Source organism: Ictidomys tridecemlineatus, chromosome 11 (genome assembly GCF_052094955.1).
Source record: "Ictidomys tridecemlineatus isolate mIctTri1 chromosome 11, mIctTri1.hap1, whole genome shotgun sequence".
Lineage (NCBI taxonomy): Eukaryota > Metazoa > Chordata > Mammalia > Rodentia > Sciuridae > Ictidomys > Ictidomys tridecemlineatus.
The window spans coordinates 375,317-384,248 of NC_135487.1; positions in this window are offsets into that span (position 1 = coordinate 375,317).

Consider the following 8,932-nt stretch of genomic DNA (forward strand, 5'->3'; position numbering starts at 1 on the left):
GGCGCTCCCGACACCCAGGGCCGGCCGGCGGGTCGGCCTGTGACGTCACACTCCCGCGACGGCGCCAAGAGTGACGCGCGAGGCGCCACCCGCTCCCGAGACGTCAGCGGCTCTCGCGGCAGTCGTCGGGCGTGAAGAGTAGGCACCGCGCCTAGCGACACGTCGGGGGTTAGCGGTTCTGGGAGGGCTCCGCGCGTTCCCCTGGTCCCCATCGGGCCCTGCTTCTCACTCCTGTCTCCCTGCAGCCGCCAGTCCTAGGCCCCGGAGCTCGAGCGTCCTCACGTCGCCCCAGAGGCGCCTCCTCCGCCCTAGGATAACTTCCTCGTCCTCCAGGCCCCAGGCTGCCCCGCAGTCGCCCGTCGCTCCGCTCCGAGAACCCGTCCCGTTCGGAAGGCTGGCTTGTCGTCCCGGCAGAGGCTGGAGGGTCGCTTGAGGACAGGACTTTGGCACCCGAGCAACAGAGCGAGACCCCTGTGCTGGGAAGGAAGGAAGGAAAAGACCAGCTGATACAACTAACTGGAGGTGACCCCTGAAAGGTCCTGCTGGGAGGACAGACCGCCAGGGTCCTCGTGTTGGGTCTGTTGCAGACGCTGTGAGCTTGCTGGAGATTTGGGGACCTTTTGTTTGGGTAAAACCAGACCCGTCGCCAGGTGCGGTGGCTCACGCCTGTGAGACCACCGGCTTGGGAGGCTGAAGCAGGAGGATGGCGAGTTCAAAACCAGCCTCAGCAACGGCGAGGCGCTAAGCAACTCAGTGAGACTCCGTCTCTAAACAAAAAATAAAAAAGGTCTGGGGATGTGGCTCAGGGGTCGAGTGCCCCTGAGTTCAATCCCCAGTACCTCCACCACCACCACCCCCCAAAAAAACAGGTCAGAGTTCACCTGCTGCCAGCATTCAGCTGGAAGTGCGCAGTGAGTTGGTGTTTTGCTGTGGAAGTGCAACAGAACGAAGAGGGCCGAGGATTGGTGGTGATCTGCTGTAGCACAGACCTGGGTCAGACCGTCTGTGACAGCTAAAAGCGACTGCCGCGAAGAGACACCATGGCACTGAATCATGGACCCCAGTGGAATGCCGGAACTCCTGGGGCAAAACACATGCTTGAAACAAGGATGTGGAGGAGGTGGCCAGTTTCTTCATATCCAAGGAAGGTGGATTCGAAGGCACACACCGGTGGCAAACAGGCTCTCTGGAGAGGAGGCCAAGGAACTCAACCCCACGTGCTGGGGAACTAGCCTTGATAAAGAAGTTTCCCATAATTGCTCTTGGTGTTTTGGGGAAGAAAGTGTTTGAGAACCAGGTGTTCAAATTCTTTTTTTTTTTTTTTTTTTTTCCTGGGGATAAACCCAGGGGTATTTGCCCAACCCTCATATTTTATTTTGATAGAGGGTCTCACTATGTCTCTGAGACTGGCCTCAATATTTTTTGCCATTTGCCTGCCCCACCCTTCCCAATCACTGGAATCACAAGCATGTGCCCTCATTATAATAAGTCGGGTGTCAAAAATGTTTTGTAATTTTTTAGTTGTAGATGAACACATTATTTTATTTATTTTTATATGGTGCTGAGAATCAAACACAGTACTTCACACATGCTATACAACAGCTCTACCACTGAACTAATTGCAGCCCCAGGTATTAAAAATCTTTTTTATTTTTAATGTTTTTATTTTTTGGTTTTCGGTGGACACAACATCTTTATTTTTATGTGATGCTGAGGATCGAACCCATCACCCTTCGAATGCCAGCCTAGAGCACTACTGCTTGAACCACATCCCCAGCCCGGTATTAAAAATCTTTAAGGACCTCCAGGGTACAGTTAGGGAAATGATATAAGGAAGCATGTGCTTTGTAGGATTTGGCAGGTTGAATGATGAATTAGGGCATCTTCCCCACCTTGCCATTTTATTTGAATATTTTGAATGCAGATCACAAAGTCTAAAGCATATCAGTCATTTATGGGTGGGAGTGTTACCTGCAGACCAACCAGGGCGCCCGCCTGGATCTCAGCTGGACAGATTCTGCTGCTCATCTTCATAGGAAATAAGCAAATGATTTTTAAAAAAAAAATAATAATCACTTAGTTCTTAATTAAGCAGGCAGGCAGCCGAATCCTGGCTGAACTGAAGACCATTGGAATCCTAGGGCCCCAGCATAGACAAGCCCCAGTCTTCTCTTTAGGATCCTTCCACAACCCACAGCATATGGCCTTCCCTTGTGACCATGAAGTACCAATAAAAGAACAAAGATACAGGAGGGGCTACTGGGCTAGGTGCCACATACCTGTTATCCCCAGTAACTCAGGAGGCTGAGGCAGGAGGATTGCAAGTTCAAAGCCAACCTGGGTAATTTAGTGAGACCCTCTCAAGACAGAAAAAGGGCTAAGGGTGTAGCTCTGGTAGAACACCCTTGGGATCAATCCCAGTACTGCAAAACAACACAGACAGGGCTGCCAGTGAAGATCCTTTGGTATACTTGATAAATCGAAGGATTGTTTGGTGGGTGATAAGAGATGATCTAGAGCTGGCCATGGTGGCACATATCTATAATCCCAGAGACTCAGGAGGCTAAAGCATGAAGATCACAAGTTCCAAGCTGACTTGGACAACTTAGACCCTGTCTCCTGAAAAAAAAAGGACTGGAGAAGTAGCTCTGTGGTAAACCTAGCTCCCTGGGTTCTTTCCCTAGTAGCCCACCCCCCATAAAAACCATCAGGGAAAAGGCTGAAATAAGCATGTCAATCCTTGACAAGTTTCTGAAAATATGTGTACGTCTGTGAAACAGTTTAAGAATGCATCTATTATTCTGGGAAAATCTCATCCTTCCTTGTAATTCTTGTGTTCCCTTTCATCCAACCCGCATGTCTCCCAGGCAACCACTGATCTTCCTGTTGCTGTAGGTTGCATTTTCTAGAAATATGTTTTTAATTTTTTTATTATTTTCAGTTATCATGACTGTAGCATGTATTTTGCCATATTTTGCATACATGGAATATAACCTTCCATTCTTGTGGTTATACATGATGTGGAGTTCCACTGGTCATGTAACCATATGTGAACATAAGGTAGTAATATCCAATTCTTTCTACTCTCTTTCCTATTCCCATCCTCCTCCCTTCCCTTCAGTCCCCTTTTTCTAATCCAGTGAACTTCTGTTTTTCCCTCTGCCCCCCCCCCCATTGTGTGTTAGCTTCCCCTTCCTTATAAGAGAGAACATTCGGCCTTTGGTTTTTGGGGATTGGTTTATTTCACTTAGCATAACAGTCTCCAGTTCCATCCTTTTACTGGCAAATGCCATAATTTCATTATTCTCGTTTTTATAGAATTATTATAACATACTATGTATTCTTTTAGAGTAGGGTTATAGCTCAGTGTTAGAGGGCTTGCCTAGCATGCATGAGGCTCTGGGTTTGATCCCAATACCACCAAAAAAAAAAAGTGTGTTCTTTTCTCTGGTTTCTGACCCTCAGCAGTAGTACCCAGATCATCCGTTATCAATAGTTGGTTCATTGTCATTGCTGAGCCGTTTGCACCGTGTGGTGTGGACATACCCACTCTCCTGTTGGTGGGCATTTGCACTTTGTCTAGTATTTGGCTACCACAGATAGATATTTTATGACTGCAGTGAACACATATGTGTGTAAACACATGCTTCATTTCCCTGCATTAATACCTAGAAGTGGAATATTGAAGCATGGTGGTTAGTGCACATTTGATACTTTAAGAAACTGTTAAGAGGCTGGGAATGCAGCTCAGGGGTGGAGCACTCGCCTATCACATGTGAGGCAATGGGTCCAGTCCTCAGCACCACATACAAATAAATAAAAGGTGTTGTGTCAATCTACAACTAAAAGCATTTTTTAATATTTTTTTAATTTTATGTGGACACAACATCTTTATTTTTTTTTTATTTTTACATGGTGCTGAGAATCAAACCCAGTGCCTCACGCATGCTAGGCAAGCGCACTACCATTTGAGCCACATCCCCAGCCATAAAGACATTTTTAAAAAAGAAACTCTGGGGCTGGGATTGTGGCTCAATGGTACAGTGCTCACCTAGCATATGCAAGGCCCTGGGTTTGATCCTCAGCACCACATAAAAAAATAAAGATTGTGTCCAACTACAACTAAAAAATAAAAATTAAAAAAAAAACTGCTAAGGGGCTAGAGATGCAGCTCGCCTGTTGAAGTCCCTGGATTAAATACCCAGTACTGTCAAAAAGAAAAAGTAATTATCAGCCGGGTACAATAGCACACACCTTTAATCCCAGCCGAGCGGGATTTTGCATGGGACAAAGGATTACAAGTTTGAGGCCACCTTCAAAACATTGAGAACCTGTCTCAAAAATGAGAAAGCTGGGTGTGGAGACTCATGCCTGCAATCCCAGCACCTTGGGAGACTGAGACAGAAGGATTGTGAGTTCAAAGCCAAACCTCAGCAGTGGCAAGGCACTCAGCAACTCAGTGAGACCCTGTCTCTAAATACAAATACAAAATAGGGCTGGGGATGTGGCTCAGTGTTTGAGTGCCCCTGAGTTCAATCCCTTTACCTAAATAAATAAATGAAGGGATGGAGGCTGGAGTTGTGGCTCAATGGTAGAGGGCTTCCCTGGCATGTGTGAGACCCTGGGTCCTTTCCTCAGCACCACATATAAATAAATAAAATAAAAGATCCATTGACAACTAAAAAGTATTTTTAAATGTTTATTTTTTAAGTTTTAGGTGGACACAGATATCTATTTTACATTTATGTGGTGCTGAGGATCAAACCAGTGCCTTGTGCATGCTAGGCGAGCACTCTACCACTGAGCCACAACCCCAGCCCCTAAAAAGTATTTTCTAAAAAATGAGGGGTGTGAGTTGGTAATAGAGCACTTACCTAGTATGTGTGTGCCCCTGGTTCAATCCCTGGTACTGCAGAAAAAGAACAAAGAGAAACTGTCCTAATGTATGAAATATGATATGTCAAGAGCTTTGTAATGTTGTGAACAACCAATAAAAAAAATTTAAAAAAAAAAGAGAAACTGTCAAGGTGTTTTCCAAGCTAGACATAGCATTTTGTACTCCACCAGCAGTGCCCAAGCATGGCTTGTCTTTTCTATTTTAGATATTTGAATAATATGTCATGGTACCTCAATAGTGTGCTTTTAATTTTTCTGTACCATTGACTATGAAATTGAGCATATTTTCATGTACTTATTCACTATTTCTATGTCTTCTTTTGTGCATTTATCATTGTATTATTTTTTAAAATATATACGATTATATGGGCTGGGGATGTGGCTCAAGCGGTAGCGCGCTTGCCTGGCATGCGTGCGGCCTGGGTTGGATCCTCAGCACCACATACAAACAAAGATGTTGTGTCCACCAAAAACTAAAAAATAAATATTAAAAAATCCCTCTCTCTATTTTTTTTTAAAGAGAGAGGAGAGAGAGAGAATTTCTAATATTTATTTTTTAGTTCTCGGCGGACACAACATCTTTGTTGGTATGCTGAGGATCGAACCCGGGCCGCATGCATGTCAGGCGAGCGTGCTACCACTTGAGCCACATCCCCAGCCACAAAACCCCTCTCTCTAAAAAGAAGTCACATAATAAAAAAAAAAAAAAGAAAACTAAAAAATAAATATTAAAATTCTCTCTCTAAAAAAAAATATAAGATTATACACATTTCTCGTATATGTAGATCAGAGATCATGGTTTGTAAATAATTTCTCCCTGTGACTTTTATTCTCATCAATACTTATCAAAAATAGAAATTTTTAAATGGGTCAAGAAGCACAGTTTATTGACTTGTTTTGTATGGGTCATGCTGCAGTGTCTGAGAGAAAGCTCTGGATGGGGTTAAGGCTTCTGTACAGTGAAGAGACAGTTGCAACACTGCAGACACAAATAGAAACCAAGATGGGACAGCGAAAAGGACAGAAACCATGGGACACGGGTGTCCCCGAGCCTCAGGCAGCCCTGTGTGTGAGAGCCGAGTTCCCAGAGAGCCTTCACCTTCCAGCTGTTGGTAGGCACTCTTCCTCCTGCTCCAGCTCTTGGGGTTGGCTTTCATGGACTTTGAGGACGTTCAGACACACAGGTGCCCACCCGCAGGCACTCAGAGGCACTCCCAGGGCTCCTTCCCTCCAGCTGGCTTCTGCACTAGCTGTCCCTGCTTGCTGGAGCCCGGTGCCGTCCTCTTTGCCTGAGTTCTTCTCCCCAGCACACCTCCAGAAAACCTCCTGTGGTCAGTAAGTCAGGGCCACAGCACTCAGCTCATGCCTGTCCTTTAGGGCTACCCCTCCATCCCCTTAGTCCTGTGCACTGGGAACTGTGAGGTTTTTGAGGTTTTTGTTGTTTCCTGTGGTAGAGTAATTTTGATCCGTTACTTCATCTTGGCTGGAAGCAGAACTCTCAAGTTCTGAAAGAGCAAATGTGGGAAACGTAGTGGCAGTGAGGGATGACAGACCTGCCATGTGTAACAGCTATGGAACAGAGCGTGCTGGTGGGCGTGTGCTGCATGATAGGGAGTACCCCAGCACCAGAGTCGAGGGGTGGTGTTGTGGATGGGTGTGGGAAGCCATTTCTGACACGTGATTGGGTGGCTCCCGTTAAGGGCCTGAGGCGCTCTGGCTGTGTCGGAGCTTTCCTGGCCCTTTCCTGATGAGAGAGCTCATCAGGTGGGGGTGTGCCTGACCACTGACCCTGGGGGCCCAATCAATCACTGACCCTGACCTTGGAGTGCGTTCCCCCCTTGGCAATGTCTGGGCTTGGCACAAGATTCAGGAGGCACCACACAGCTTTGTAGGTTCAAGCAGCAATTCTTTATTCCCGATCTCACACCAGCCTCCACACACGCTCAGGGGAAATCTCATTCTGCCCGCACAATTCACCTACTCCATGAGGCTATCTCCAAATCCCATTTTAATCTCAGGAGAACTCAACGGGAACAAGCAGCAGGAACTCCCTAATCCCAGCAATAATCTTCAACCCCCAACTTCCCTAAAACCCATTGTCTTAAACTGGCAACGCCTTAAACTCAAGGAGCCGGTTACTTCCTCAAACCTGATCAGCTCTAAACCCGGATCCGCCTTGGTCCTTGAGCAAGGTCACCTTATTAAAGCATGCATGCAATGTCCCATCGAATGTCCTCTAAGCAGCATGGGGTACGCTTGGCAAGGAAATTTCGATGCGTCATTCCTACTTGACAATGGCCCTCAGCACCCCCTCAACCTTCATTGGATGGAATTCTCTCCTGAATCTCTTGTTCCCCAATAAAAGGCTACTCCCAGGCGTGTTCAAACTCTCTCTCTCCTGCTAGCCCTGAGTAATCCCTGCTGCCCTGCTGGGCGGTTAGAGGAGTGAACCAGAGAGGGGAGCCCGCTCGGACCTGGCAATAGAAATAAGGTAACTGAGTCTGTGTGTTTTATTTCGATCTCATCTAGCTAACTTTATGCCTAGAACCTCATTAATGAAACCATTGCGCAGGCCGCTTGGTGGAGATGGGGCTGGTGACGTGTCGACTGGTGCAAGTCATCCGTGGGCTGTGGGTGTGAGCTATGTGCATTTGAGCATGTGAGGGAACCGGGCTTACGTTGCTGCCTGATTGGGCTGTACGACATCCGTGTGCCTTTTCTCTGGCTCTGCCTATGATCCCACACATCACCTGAGGTGGGCATGGCTTTTCAAGATGTCAAACTGCTGACCATAGCAAGGTTACCCTCTGAAATCTAATCCCCTGCCTTATTTGGGTGGAATATTCTATGAATGGCTTCTCCCCCAATGAATAGGGGGGTTTCAGGTGTGCTGGCTCTCTTGGCTGCCTCTTGCCTCCCTTGCTCTCCATGCCCTCCAGGATGGGAGCTTGATTCAAGCTGCAAAGCTGTCCTGGACCCTGAGAAAGGTATTTTCTGTGTGTTTTTTTCCCCTGCCAGCCCTATCCACCCAGAATGAGCCTGATTCCATCTCATATTGCAACAGTGGACTCCCCACTTCGCAGCACGTATGAGGGTGGCCACCAGAAACAGAGTGTAAGGAAACGTTTTTGTGCTCTTTGGCTATGCCAAGATTTCTTAATATAAGAAATATATAAGAAAAATTATAAACCTGTTACAGGTGGTTCACACCTATAGTCCCAGTGACCTGGGAGGCTGATGTAGGAGGATCACAAGTTCCTGGCTAGCCTAGGAAATTTAGTGAGACCCTATCTAAAATGTAAGGACTGGGGATATAACTCGGTGGTAGTATGTGTGAGTCCCTGAGTTAAATCCAGGCAACACACTCACAGAGAAACAATAAAGACAATCATCTAAAACGTGCTATTCGACCCAGCACCCAATCAACACATATGCTTATTTAAACTTAAGTTTATTTAAAACGTGGCTTCTCAGCTGCACTGCCACATTTCTCATGTTCAGTATCTACAAGGACTAGTAGCTGGGTTTGTTGTGGGTAGAACTGTGGTCTCTGAAAGGATGTGGTGATGTTTGTGTCCCTGGTAACTGGGGGCTGCTGGACTGTTGAACACGTGGCACTTCTGGAGGGAATCCTGCATCACAGAATCCTGGTGTCACTGCTGTCATCTGGCACCAGCACATGTGCATAGCATGACTGTGGGTGGTTCCAGTTGGCTTAGATAGGGACACACACTGTGACCAGGTTCAGGAGATGGGCAGGGTTTTATTTTGGACATAGAAGGATTAAAACACTGGAGACATTGTACTAGAATTTCAAGAAGGGCCACACATCTAGCTAGGAGCCAGACAAAGATGCACCTCAGGGGTCTTTGTCTGGCATGAACAATGGCTGCAATTAATTCTTCTCCACCTGCTGGTAAGTTGAATTCGATTACTGTGTCCATTTCACACACGAGGAAACAGGCACTGAAAGGTTGCGTGGCTTTGTGTGGCTCTGGGGATCCAGCCCAGGACCGGCTATTTCTAACTGCATGTG